The 14467-nt window shown below is 36.8% G+C and overlaps 1 protein-coding gene and 1 long non-coding RNA gene across 3 annotated transcripts in view; one reads left to right on the top strand and one right to left on the bottom strand.

Moving 5' to 3' along the window:
• TRPS1 (transcriptional repressor GATA binding 1) overlaps positions 1 to 14467 on the bottom strand; it is a 247269-nt gene that overhangs the window by 61949 nt on the left and 170853 nt on the right. The window lies entirely within an intron of this gene.
• The window catches only part of LOC103661569, a 36345-nt gene continuing 33470 nt past the window's right edge, over positions 11593 to 14467 (top strand). Inside the window, exon 1 of the long non-coding RNA XR_568177.2 lies at positions 11593 to 12136. This is a non-coding gene — a long non-coding RNA (uncharacterized LOC103661569). The remainder of the gene's footprint in view (positions 12137 to 14467) is intronic.

Here is a 14467-nt window from a genome sequence, read left to right on the forward strand (position 1 = left end):
ATTTCTTAGAAAATTCACCCCCAAACATTTTACTGCAGCATCAGAAAGCCCTTAGGGTAGTCCTGGATCCAGAAAGGACTAGATAACTTTACAGTTCAGAGAGAGTGATGGTTTTTCACTCCCCCACGAAGCGAAAGCTCTGAGAAACATCCAAGAGAGGTGGAAGAGGGCAGGGTTCTCAGAAGAACTTGGATTGCACAGCATTTCCTTCAATTCGCTTTATGTATAGGATGCAGTCTAAAGGTGCTCAGGGATTTTCTTTCGTTCAGACTAAAGATGACCTCGGAAGTCATGAGCACCAATCCCGATTCCATTTAGTAGCAGGTGATCTTAGGAAATTCACTTTTCCTCTCTGAGCTGCTTTGCCCAATCTATAGCTTCTAAGAGAAAGATTAAATGAGATACTATACAAAACACTTAGCAGAGTGCTGAGAATAAAGGAAGCACTCAATAAGTAGTAGCTATTATTAGCAAGAAGTTTAAACGTAAGTAAAGAGCTCAACATTAAAATGGCTATCAGGGTTTCTATGGCTTTTATGGAATTTATAGGGAAAAATGTCAGTTTATAGATTATGCTCTGAGATTGGCTTATTTCAACAGATAGGATGAATATTTAAGGAACAGGAAACCTGATGCTTTCCTAGGTGTGTGGAGTTTTTATCTGGGGAGAGACTGATTTTATTTCCTTCCTTCTGTTGATGTTTTTTGCTCTTTACTCTGCTAATGTTATCATAGGTGGCACTATTTGATGTAGGAACACTACATCACATTGAGGAACAATTCATCTTAATGTGTAACCTCTCACTGTAAGATAATGCATGTAAAGGATGGATCTATTATGGGAAACAATTTTTACACACGTATTTATTAAATCCCTTTCATTAACAAGTTTTAAAATAGAAGCCCTCTTTGAAAATATTCCTTTCTATTAATGATTATACTTGAATGTGAAGGAACCACTTCTGAAGTGCCAATCTAGCATAATTAGTTCACAGAACCGGCCGTTGTGTTATTTTTCCATGCTAATGATTTGATTCGATATGAAGGTGAAATTTATGTGCATGCCAGACATAAGGCAGTAAAATTACTGACACTGGTTAGAAAAAAGGCTCACTACAAAATATTTAAAAATACTTTAGATTACAATTAAATGTTAAATGCTAAGCTCCTTTTTACCTTTTAAAGTAAAGTACCAGGTCAGATTTATCATTTGCAATGTGTTAATATTTTTCCAATTACCAATCCTTTTTTTCCAAGTACCAAGGGATGGAACAGATTCAGAAGAAGGTGACTGGCAAATTTGACCTGTTTGCTCATTTTTAGATCAGAAATTTCAAGTTTATAAATAGTTCTTTAAAGGCTGGCTGCCACTTAGAATTAATGAAACTAAGAAGTTAAACGTGTGACCCAGCCAAGGCGATTCATCCAACATATGGAGTTCAAATTTCACTTTGTCTCAAAACTTTTGTGGTGCTAGCAAATGGAACTCATAATGCTACTTACCAATCCCTCATTTTACCCCAAACAATCCTTTGATCTTAACCAACCTCACTATTTGACCACAACTTCAATATTGAGTAATCACATTACTTATCTGTCCTTAAAAAATCACAAGGGTTAAGAATATGCTGGAAGCAAAGCGATATAGTTTCATAACTCAGACACTAGAGAGCCTCATCTAACTGGACTAGAGCATCAAAAACTAGGGCATAAAAACCATGATGAGAACTCTATTCATTCCAAAATCGGACCAACTATGTGTATTGTTTAAGGAAACTCCTGCCCACTTGTCACAAATACAGAGGATAACTATTTGCAGAACAGAGACTGACTATGTCTAGGACTTCTTTCAGGAACACAGTGGAAACCTGGATAAGTGTATCTGCTGAGAACATGATCTTTATTTCCCTCACTCCGAGTTTTTCTGAAATGTTTCAGGATAGCTCAAATATCAAACTTTGGCTTATGGCCTCAATTAAGAGAATTCTCCTTCAGAGAAGGTGCTGCAAGAGGCACTGTGATAATTCCAGAGATGAAAGACACTCCTTGCAAAATCTCAGTACAATTAGGAAGAAAGTTTAATGATATAAATAAATAGAATATAGGGCAGTATAGGACAGTGCTTTCACATGTCTCAGAAAATACTAAGAAAGTACAGAGGAGGAAAAGAATTCTTAAGGTAAAGATTGGGTATAAATCAGGGGTTCAGGGTCGCCTGGGTAGCTCAGTTGATAAAGCAACTGAGTCTTGATTTCAGCTCAGGTCATGATCTCAGGGTCTTGGGATCAAGCCCTAGGTCAGGCTCACAGCTCAGCAGGGAGTCTGCTTCTGTCCCTCTTCCTCTACCCCTCCTCCCACTTGCACGCTCATTCTCACTCTGTCTCAAAAAAAAAAATAAATAAATCCTAAAAAAAAAAAAAAAGATTAAAATCAGGGGTTCAGTCAGAACTGCAAACTAATATATAGCATTGGGCCATTCCTCAAATCAGGACATAAGCTTTGCTGTTTGAATAACAGCTGTCCATCAAAACTAACCATTCTATTGAGATAAAAAAACAAACAATTTCAAATGAGGATAAACATATGTACATTTAGACATTTATAGCCCTAGTCTGCCACATTTGGTTACGTATCACACAAAGCCTAGCCTACATACAAAAATTGATTCCACTGCATCATAAATGAACATGCATGCAGGTCAATTTTGACTTTGCAAGATCTTACAGTAATAAATAACGAATTAATTCTTGCACTTTACAAAGCAGTTTTCCTTCCTTCAATTACTAAGAATATTTAAAATATTTAATGCAAGAAACTATGCATTAAAAATCATGAGAGATGGCTCCATCTTCTCTTGCAAACATCACAATACTAGGAGAACACAGCCCCCTCTCAACTTTCAAGTCAAAACTGAATAAACATGGGCCTTTTGGTATTTCTCAAACACCAACAAAGTTGGGATACATCAATTTAATAGCAGAAGGAAGTCCCTAAGGCAAGGTAACGCCTTTAAATTCTTTTTGGCTCCTTTCATCAAAGATCAAATCTAGAAAGAGTATGAAAACAGCTTCAGTTGACCATCAACATGATTCCAGCAGCAAAGGAAATAAGAACATAACTTCAATAGCCAGGATCCATATCCTGCAGGCACTTTAGATAAAAGAACTGCACCTTAGTTGCAACCAAAATGAGTGGAAAGCCATGGGAAAATCCAGAAAGAGTAATGTAATTATTTCCATGTGATCAATAGAACTTGCTATATAACTTACTATCTTTTGTAATATGCAGTTGTAATTTGGCATTTTTATATGAACATGATTTAAGTGTCTTGCATTTTAAATGCATATACATTGTGCCTTCATATAAGTTGGTCTTGTCCTGTTTGTGGGCAAAGGCTGTGTCTCATTCATCCTTATGTACCTGTCACAGGTCCAACCACAGAATAAATACTGTAACTTTCTATTAATGAATAAATGAATAAGAAGAATATATCAAAACAGACATGTGATCACGGCTATAAAAGAGAGGAGATAGAAACAATAAGTATTGGTGATTAAAATGTCCTAGACATCATCTGAGGTCCTTATTTATGCTTTTTATTTAATTCTAAGTATCCCATGATAAAAAAAAATAATGATCTTTATTTTACAGGTAATATTTAAGCTCAGAGAGGTTAAGTAACTTACATAAGCTCACACAGCTAGTAAGTAACAGAGTCAGTATTTAAATTCTGGTCTGATTCCCAAACCTTTGTAGATACACACAGTAGGCATTGGTGAAAAGGCACTACTTATCTCTTTCTATAATGTTAAGCCCTCTAAAGGCACAGACACAAATTCCATACACATAACACAGCAAAGAAATTATACTATAATCAGCTCACAGCAGTCTCTAAAATGAGAGACTGGTTTGAAAGGCATATAAGTGACATGAACTGGGTTTCCTCTAGACAAGAAACAACTGAGAACAAGAGAGGATTTTTCCTGGTTTCAAACATTCTTTCATGGGAAAGTGTGTCTGACTCACAGTTGCTTTGTAAAATAGTGTTTTTCCTCCCTTTAATCACTGTAATACTATAACTCTGGAAAAAAATTAAAAATGGGATGGGATCATCGTAAATCAAATGTTTTAGAATTAGTGAAAACATCTTTTTTCATTAAAATAAACCAACATCAGTGTATCTCAAAACAAGGCAGATTATTTCCCAACTAGAAAATCCAAGCATTCCTCCCATCTTTAATAATGCCAGAAATTTTCATTAGCTTAGGCCTAAAATAAGGCTCAGTTAGAGAACATACAGTTGAACACGGTATCGTAATATGACTACCCTATATTTATTTTAAATATCTAGCATTTAATATTTAAATATTCAATAAAAGATAAGTCAATATTTCGGGGCGCCTGGGTGGTACAGCGGTTAAGCACCTGCCTTCGGCTCAGGGCGTGATCCCGGCGTTCCAGGATCGAGCCCCACATCAGGCTCCTCCGCTATGAGCCTGCTTCTTTCTCTCCCACTCCCCCTGCTTGTGTTCCCTCTCTCGCTGGCTGTCTCTATCTCTGTCAAATAAATAAATAAAATCTTAAAAAAAAAAAAGGATAAGTCAATATTTCATATAGATTTTACTCTTAAAACCTAACCTGAGAGAAGCAAGTCAAATGCACTGTCCCCATAATATAAGAAATATCTATAGTGCAGAGATGTTAAAGACATCTCAAATTTTGCCCTGCAAGAAGCAAGTAGGGACTAGAAGCCAATTTTCCTAAATCCCTGTCCTCTTTCTTTTTAGTTCTAGAAAGTGTTGCTTCCATGTTTGGAGTTGGTTATTCACTTTGGAACATAAATGTACTCTTCTTGAGAATACTTCAACTATTCAGCCTCAACGAAAATGGCTTTACAAATTTATTACTTCTAAAACTAACACCTTCTACAATGCCATCTTCAAAACTTGGTATTTGAGGGAAGATGCTATATTAGTTTTCTAATGTTATCTCACTGATAGAACCTATAAAAACTTTCTAGAGTAGTGCTTGATATATTCCAAGAGAACTTACAGAAATGCTAGCTGAATGAACACATCACCAATCGTAAACAACAAACTGCCCTGAGACATCACCTCTAGAACTGCATTTCCTTTTGAGAGCATGGGATCTGTAACTTCTTGGTATAGGCAGAATCCTAAGATGGCCCTCTAAAATTCTTGGTCCCTGGTGTGCACACACATGTTCCAGTCAGTCAGTAGTACTGATCTTGGTGCTGCTGTGAAGGGATTTTGTCAATATAAGTCAAGTCCCAAATCAGTTGACCTTATGATAGGGAGATTATCTGGGGGTGGGGGGTGGGGTGCTGACCTAAGCACACAAGTCCTATCAAAATAGAGTTTTCTCTGACTGGTCTCAGAAGAGCAAGATAGGCCTGGAAGAAAGCAAACATCCATGGGGGCCACAAGGCCAGAAACTGCCAACAGGAGCTGAGAGTGGTCCCTCGCCAACAGCTAGAAAATGGGGACTTCAGTCCTACATCTAAAAGGAAATGAATTCTGCCAACAACTAGTGAGATCACAAGAGGACCCTGAGCCTAGGGGAAAACCACAGCCCTGGCTGGTAACTCAATTTCAGCTCCGTGAAGCCCTAAGAGTATCCAGCCATGCTGTGCCCAGTCTCCTGACCTACAGAAACTATAGGGGAATAAATCTGTGGTATCTTAAGCTGCTAAATTTATAATTAATTACACAGCAAGAGGAAGCTAATATGCTCCTTTAGATTTTTAATGTACCCCAGGCTTCCTTAACCACATCATGTACAGAGATGGATTTCTTATGTATTGTTGACTTCTTTGATCAATATGCTATATAACCACTCCGTGGTGGAATGATAGAAGAATTGGGCCACAGTCCCTGCCGGAGTTTACTGTGCGTTTGAGGGTACAAGGCACAGTCATAGGAAATAGCTTAATGATAACTCAAGTTATAACATGAGTCTGACTTTTTGAGCTAGGACGGGATATGATTTGGAAAGATTATCCCACAACACCTGGATAACAGCAGAGAAGAAAGGACAGGAAGACCAGGCAGGAGACTACACGCAAAGAATCAAGAGAGAAGGAAAGAGGCACATGATGAGTAGTGGGAATGAAAAAGAAGGAATGGCCATGCCACATTTGAAGGAAGACTAGATTCGACTGCCCTCATCACTCTGCTATATGTTTACATCTACCTTAGATGGTGATGAAATTTACACCATTCATTCAAGCGACCAGCGTTCACCGGGTGCTGCTTATGCGCTGGGCGCGGCTGCAGGGGCCAGAGACAGAGCAGAGAGCAAGGCAAACACCATGCCTTTATAGAGCTCCCCTCTGGGGGAAAGCAGAAAGTAAACACACTTACAAATAATGTAATTTCAGAAAGCACCAAGTTTGTATTACTGATCTCGAAGCCTGAATAAGCAAGACAGTTGATGAGAGACTTGTAAGAAGGAAAAAGGGAGGGAAGAGTCAAGTACAATTTTGAACTTTTCGCAAAAGAGACTGAAGAAAAGGTAGTATCAATGAAGGAAATAGGGAATCTGAAAATAAACCAGATATAAACTTCTCTGTGCCTGTTTCCTTATTGACAAAATGGGCATAATAACAGTAACTGCCTCACAGGAGTTAGAATAAATAAGCTAATATATGCGTGGTGGTTAGAATGGCGATAGTAATCACTATGCAAGCACAATCTACTAGTTTTATTTGCTCTCTCTTAGAATTCGCTAATGACGACTATCTATACCACTTTCTTAATCATTGGGAAGGATACACTGCAAAGGAAACATTATTTCATTAATGCACTAAATAAAATTGGAATTAATTTCTGTGATTCACCCAGGCATACCTGCTTAAGAAAATAGGCATATATAAGTAAGATACACTTACTAACTTTTTAGTTCTCATCATTTATTATCCTCAGTTCACATTGGTAAAGATTTTTCTATGAGAGGAATATAAAATATGAGCCATATTTCACTTTGGAAATTACACAAATTATTTTAATTTTTTATATACCTTATGTACTCAGGGATAATGGTGATTTCCTTCATCATTCTCTCAACAACTATTTTAAAGATACTATTAGACGTATAATAACAATGTGGGAAACATAATGGTGCAACATACCACCCTTTCCCTATCATAACCCTTACTACACTTTACTGTAATTATGTGTCTAATTTTTTTAATTTCCAAGATAGACCATAAATTACCTAGTCCACAAACTCAGACCCCTTTTTACTGCTGTATCCTCAGGGTCAGATGCAATGATTGGGACACAGGCAGTAGTCGGGACTCCAGTAAATTTTCTGAATGGGTGGATGTCTCTCACTCATAATTAAACAAAGGTTGCAGGTTGGGAGATGATAATGCTAACTCTAAAGTCAAGAAATACGGATTTTTTTTTCCAAATTTACACTTGATTGCATGTGTTTTCTGATATTTATTTAACATCAGGAATAGTGGTTCTCAACATGGATGGAGCAGGTGAGTTTTCATATTTTACAAAAAAGAGCATGGACTAAATAAAAAGACTGAGAAATACTGCCCTACCACTGAAAGAAATCTTTATAATCCAAGCACAGACATGGATTTGATATGAATGACTGTTGCTATCAAAGAGCTTGGAAATTATTTCTTTAGGATAAATCCAGTAATGAACAAACCAGCTTATGTACACTGAGATTTGCAAATGCATGTCTCAGTTTCAGTATTCATGAGAACCTGTGCTACCGTTCTCAGTCTCTACAACTTCCTAATTACTCATACATTGAGAAAATCTGGTTCACCATCATAAATTTGCTCAAAATATAAATGGTGAAAAGGACACACACAATCAGGGAGACTATTTCTAATGCCTTATTTCAGTTCCTGGTAACATCAGCAACAAAGGACACTCTTCAGCCCTTTCAACACACTAAGGGGCAGCTTACTTCATTCTCAGCAGCAACCTGATGTAAATTTCAAAGTCTATGATATGATGCCCTAAGCTCAACCGGGACTCGCCAAGTGATGATCAATTGTCATCTTTTCTTTTTTTCTCATAAAAAATAATAAAAGTTGTAATAGCTGTCATGATTCAATATTTAAATAGAAACAAATGAAAGAACTGTATCTGAATAGAAACAGAGAAGGGAAGTGTGAGCAAAGGGAACTATGAGCAGAGAACCGAAAGCCCTGTCTAAAAGTCAAAATGTAGCCAGTAGCTACAGTCTCTTTCCTCCTTCCAGGACTAGGAACAAAAGACAGAGCTAAAGAAATTCACTGGCAGGCGTTCCTACAGAGGATTACAGAGCATGGTTTTCTCCACTCAAAAAAATAAAAAATTAAAAAATATATATAATTTTTTATTGCCTTTGTGTATGTGTGCAGGAGGGTTGTGGTGATCAACCCGTTATGTTCAATTTTAGTAAACCAACCAGTAAACTGGCCATTTTTAAAGAGCTCCTGTTGAATCTTTCAGAAACTAAATTTTTCCTTCTCACCCGAGACGACTTTGGAGAATTCATACCCAAAAGCAGAAAACAAGATATATCATGACAAAGTAGACACTGGATAATTCAAAATTAAAATAATCAGCTCAAAAGGAGTTGAGGCTTATTAAATCGAGAATAGGGTATGTCTTTCAATACTTTAAAATTGTTCTCATAAAAAAACTACATACTCTTTTTGGTTAAGTCATAACTACTTCTACATTTTTTTTTTTTAAACAGTGGCAACATCCTGTCCTCTAAAAGTATAACTCTGATGATTTTACACTTCCACCCTATCATGATGATACCCTTTGTCTACTGAAAAACAATTGCATGACTTGGTTTGGCCTTCCTATATTCTCCATATTCTGCCCTCCTTCTCTACACTCGGATACGTACCTAGTCTCAAGTGCATTACATGGTTCATACATTTCATTTAGAAATAGATGACATGTATGGGGTACTAATAAAATGTTAGCATTTTTCATCACAGCATGTGGGAACATATTTTCTTATTTCATTTTTGTGTGGTCACATTGCCCAGTTATTCCCATTATACAAACCAAAACTAAAATGCTGGTTGAATCCTAGACTCAAGAAGCAATAATCTTTTAAGGGAAAACAAATTAAAGCTTTTCTCCCCTCTGCTTTTTAGCAAAGATCCAAAATTCTTTCCACAGCATTTAATCTTTTCTAATTAAAAAGTTTTATAGCATACCACTGTCTGACAGAATTTGGTTCAACAATCACATATTTCTTGGTTTACTAATAAAGAGTTGCATTTTTAAACATTAATTAACAGACATACATTTTGTTTTCATTTATCTGTATCGAAAGATCGTGAATTATGATGCTCTAAGGACGCATCATACTCTAACTTCAGAGCAAAGTGTGGCTTTTGGCAGGAAGAAAAAAATGTGCCTACGACATTCTGAAGAGGACGTTATCAGAAATATACTGCATTAGAACCCCTATTAACATGAATTCCGCTTTTTCAAAAGAGCTCCTTTCAAGTTACAACTTTCTGAAACACATTCAAATTGTATTTTACAAACATTTTCAAACAAGTGTGTAATATTTTACCATTCTTTCATATCTCTAGCAATATTCAAATATGTGTCTTGATCCATCTTAAACTTATTTTTATAAATAAGCCATTTCCTAAACCGCGCATCAAAATAAATGGTGCTATTTTGTGTTCCTCCATTCTTTGCTACAGAAAAAAAAGTTACCGATCTTCCAATTTCCTCTTTTTACCGAAATGTAAGTGTAGAAGAAGACAAAAATGAAATGACGTCTGTGGAATGTGGCTGATGGCTCTCTCTCTATTTCATTCCATTTTGTTTTGTCTTTTTATTTTATATAAGTATCAGGGCAAGGCCCACACAGAGGTTCTGTCAAACAAACTTTTTATCTTACCAGAACAAGGAGATTTCACTGGGGCAAGACCCAGTTTTAAAGGGGACTCTCAAATGTCTCAATCCTCATAAAATCCAGAAATTATAATAAGTAGTAAGTCTGTAAAATAACTTTTTGTATCAGTATTATCTTAAGGTGAGGATAATTTAAAATATCTTTATTATAAGAGGACAATAGTTAATTATGCCATTTATTCAAAATATTTGCAATTACAATCTGCACATTAAAATCCATACAAAGCCAACTATATACCTGGCATGCATGTAATACATGTTTATGCATGCAAAAGTAACTTTTTCCTAATAGAGCCGATGAATAACAAGAAGAGGCTGTAAGTTTAGTACAATAAGCAGGCTATTACAGACTTATTTTGTGTCCTTGAGTCAAATGGCTACCTTTCTGCCTATATTCTTGTGTTTGTCTCTTACTACTGTCGCCGGCAGTCACAGATTGATCTGCCCAAATAATTTCATTGCCCCAAACCACAGAATTAATCTCATATAATTTGAAGCTGTGGTTATCTTCTTCAGAATCTTTCCTTTAAGTTCATAGCAAGGACTATAAATATGTTTTTCCAGAATCTGGAGGGTTGGCTTATTATTTTGTAAATTGGAAAGCAACTGTTCCTTTATTCAGATTAAATCCAGCATAGACTACAGCTCTTTGAATAATATAAAATTGACAGGATCTCTTGTACTTACAATAATCTAGTTCCACCATGATCTAAACACACAGCATAAAAAACAATAACAGGGGTGCCTGGGAGTCTCAGTCGGTTGAGCATCCGACTCCTGACTCTTGATTTTGGCTCCAGGTCATGATCTTCGGGGTCACGAGATCGAGCTCTGGGTCGGCTCCGTGCCAGGAGTGGAGCCTGCTTAAGATTCTCTCTGCTCTTCCCCCTCTGCTCCCCATATCCCTCTCTTAAAAAACAACCAAATACTGGAACATATATTCTGAATTCTGGCTTTTCAGAAAAAAAATTTCAGTATTTTATTCAGGATGTCAGTTTACGGTAACTATTCTCTTTTTCCCTCCTGAAGTGCTAACTGGGAGATAAGTAGACATCCCAGTGCGGAGTGTGTAAGAATTAGACTTTGCCTAAGTTGGTTCCAATTCCCTTTTTGTGCAACTATTACTCACTATCCTCTTTGATCGAGACCTTTGTCTTATCCTTTTTTAGAAAGTCCCAACTGAATTGCCAGATTTTACCACCAAAGAAGTGAGTTATTTGCATTTATTCACGTGTGATTTAGATTCTAAGACATTCCCTTGGAAAGAGAATGTGTACAGCCTAGTGCCACGTTACATTAGTACTCATTTCACTTTGAAGTGTTGTTGACTTGCTTTTGTGCTTCAGCTTTGGCTTGGACAAGATAGTCGCTAAAGGAAAGGAGTTGTGGAAGGCCTGATGATGCCACCCTCCCAGCTGAGAACCCAGTAGCAATGAGGCCATCAGAATCTCTGTATAATGATAAATATCGAGAAGACAAGTTAACTACGTGCTACAGGTTTAGCAAGGAAGAATAAAGCCAAACACAAGCTAACTAATTAATTCAAAATTTTAGGGTAGATGAAATCGGCGGCAAGTAGATATCCTTGGAATACATTTTTTTTGTGATGTTTCTTTCATAAATAAAATATACTCAGGAGGGCCTGAGGATTATTAAGGGTTAAGGGTCTTTTAATTGGCTTCTAATCCATATATTTAAAATTCTGAAGAAACTATCAAGATGAGAAACAAAAAACTGGGGGGAGGAAGGTTAGATTAGTCAGGAAATACTTTAAGCATTATGGATCTTAAAGAAAATATTGACCTTAGGCAGAAAAGGAGGGGAGAGGGTGTTCTCAGTCAGAGACCTTGCTAAAGCAAAGTCTCAAAGGTGAGAATGTTCATGAAATATGTTTGGAGGGTGTCCAGAACAATAAGTAGATCCATTTTTCATGCATTAGCTGGAAAGGCAGATAAATCTGCAGTAAGAACGTGATTTTCATTGCGAGAACATCTCAACATTTGGGGAGAAATAGGAGCCACTGAGGTTTTTTGACTATAACAACTCTATTTATTAAACGCCAAGCACCATGCATCACTATGTTTATCGTATTTTATTTAATCCACAGAACTCTACGGAGAGGGTGCTATCGTCAGTCATTCTATTTTATGGATGAGGAAACTGAGCTTCAGACGAGATAATTAATTGGCCCAAAGTCACATGATGAAGTAAGCGGCAGAAACATAACTTGAATCTAGGTCTCACTGAGAAGTAAATGAACAAAACAGTATTGTAAGGGGGGGGGTGGTGGCACAGAAGTGTTCTTGATGGATAGGAGGGGTGAGATATTAAAAATAAAAGGCTGGTTAAGACTACAAGCTCTCTGTGAAGTGCAGAATATCATACTTGGCTTTTAGCCTGCCTGGACTATTAGCAGAAGTCTAGGACTGACAACATTTTGTCACTTTCCCTTTGAACTTCACAAGTTTTCATCCACATCACCTAATAAACCACTAGTTTTAACGTCCACAAATTCTTTTCCAGTTTTAAAAGTTAAAACCTACTGTAAGTCATATCACGGTATACAGCCCACCTTTAAGACATATTGGCAGCTTTGATCTCTATTAAGAATTTTTTAAAAGAGATTCACCTATGATAGAATATTACCATTAATGTGTACTGTTAGAAAATATACTAGTACAGATCTTCTAATAAGTTGAACATCTGAAATTTTATTTTTCTATATTTAAACAAAATGGAATTTTCAAAGACATGCCATAAATGGGTACGTACTACAAAGGTAACAAAAGATTTAAGTAAACGTATGCATTAGTTTCATAGAGTGCTGTAGCAGAGGTTTGTTTTATTTTAGTGGGAAATACTGATTGATAAGGAAACGCTAAATATTTCTGTAGCCAAAATGTATTTCATGTATCTTTCACAAGATTCTGTCACAGCTCTGGAAAAATATATTCCATCATTTCATTAACAAAGCTTGAACTCATGCTGGGGCATCTCATTCTCAAGCACTAGATTTAACAATGGGACTGTGAACTCCAGTGTCCATGGCAACAGTAGCTAATTCTTCTTTCCAATCATGGTGGCAATTCTCTCCCATGGCTTGAATCAGTTACAAAACAAAATACTCTCAAAGACCTTTCTGAGCCAATAGCCTTGCAGCTAATCTGCTAATAGGAAATAATCTGCAGCTAATACACACATACCAGGGCAGCAGTGTGTTTTCTTAATACTTTGCTTCGTGGGCCTCTTTCCAAAGAAAGCACAGTAAAGAATAAAAAAACAGACATTCATTAAAAATAGTATTATACTACCTGGCCACTATTAATGCCTAAAACTTGCTGCAACTTGCATTGCAGGAGTTTGTTAAATAGCAAGTGGAGAGGAGGCAATGGAGCAACAAAGAGAATGAAAGCAAACTGTTTATGCCAAGAGGGTAAGAGCTGAGTTAAGAGAAGGCATATTTAAAACAATTGATTTTTAGCAAACATTTACAGTTAACAATTTTTTTTTCAATCTCTACTCGCTACAATTTGTAGAATCTGTCATTGGATGCATGCCAGCAACAAATATCTCAACTGCCTTGTAAAGCCTCTTTTTTTTTGGTCCTCACTGTGGAATAATGGAAATGGTTTAGCATTGAAATTAGTTTTTCACCTCAAAGGTCAAAGTTTAACCTCTTGAGCAATTCTAACGACCTAAAATCATTCCAATTACAGAGAAGAAACAGTCTTCCCCAAACCCTGATAAAATTGATGAATCAGCTTCCAAAGCTCAATATTGCCTTACGTTCAGAAGAACATGGGGATGTTTTTTGCTTGAAAGAAAAGCCATGAATAAGCATAAAGAAAGATGAAATACCTTTTCTACCCACTCGGAGTGGAACTTCCGCCTGCTCAGGACTGGGATGGCTGGACACAGCAGTGTATATGAGTCCAGGTTCCAGACCCTGAATTCTACCTGGCTCAAAGAGATGTGATGACTTCAGCCTTTCTGCTGCAACTCTTCATTTGGGAAGAAGTATGGATTACCATTATTTCCTCTAGCCGTGCTCCCCCTTCCACATTTTATAAAAAGGAAGCAAAATGAAATAAACAGAAGTAGAGGAGGAATGAAATCTTGAAAGTTAAAGGAATCATAACACCAAAGGGTATCTCCTTCATCCTCTTTAAATCCGTTTTATAATTCTGGTTGCTATGACAACATGATGCAACTCTATATTACCATGACAATCCGACACAACTCTCAAAAAACAGTAAGCACTGTTTTATTCTGTTGTTCAATCGCTCCCAAGGAAACATGCTGTTATTTACTTCTGTGATGAAACCTGTACTAAGTCATACAGATCTTACGTCAAAAATGAAAAGCCAAAACATGGCAGACCATGGGAGAAAAATATAGGTCTAAATTAACCATTTATTAAATGGGACCTTTGTTCCTTTTCCTAAAGAATTTGAAATTGCAGTGTTCTTCAGTTGAAGATTGGAAACGACTTCTTGACACAAGCAGGTGACTGTTCATACAAAATAGGGTTGGTTTAG

Source organism: Ursus maritimus, unplaced genomic scaffold (genome assembly GCF_017311325.1).
Source record: "Ursus maritimus isolate PB19 unplaced genomic scaffold, ASM1731132v1 scaffold_9, whole genome shotgun sequence".
In the NCBI taxonomy this organism is placed as follows: Eukaryota; Metazoa; Chordata; class Mammalia; order Carnivora; family Ursidae; genus Ursus; species Ursus maritimus.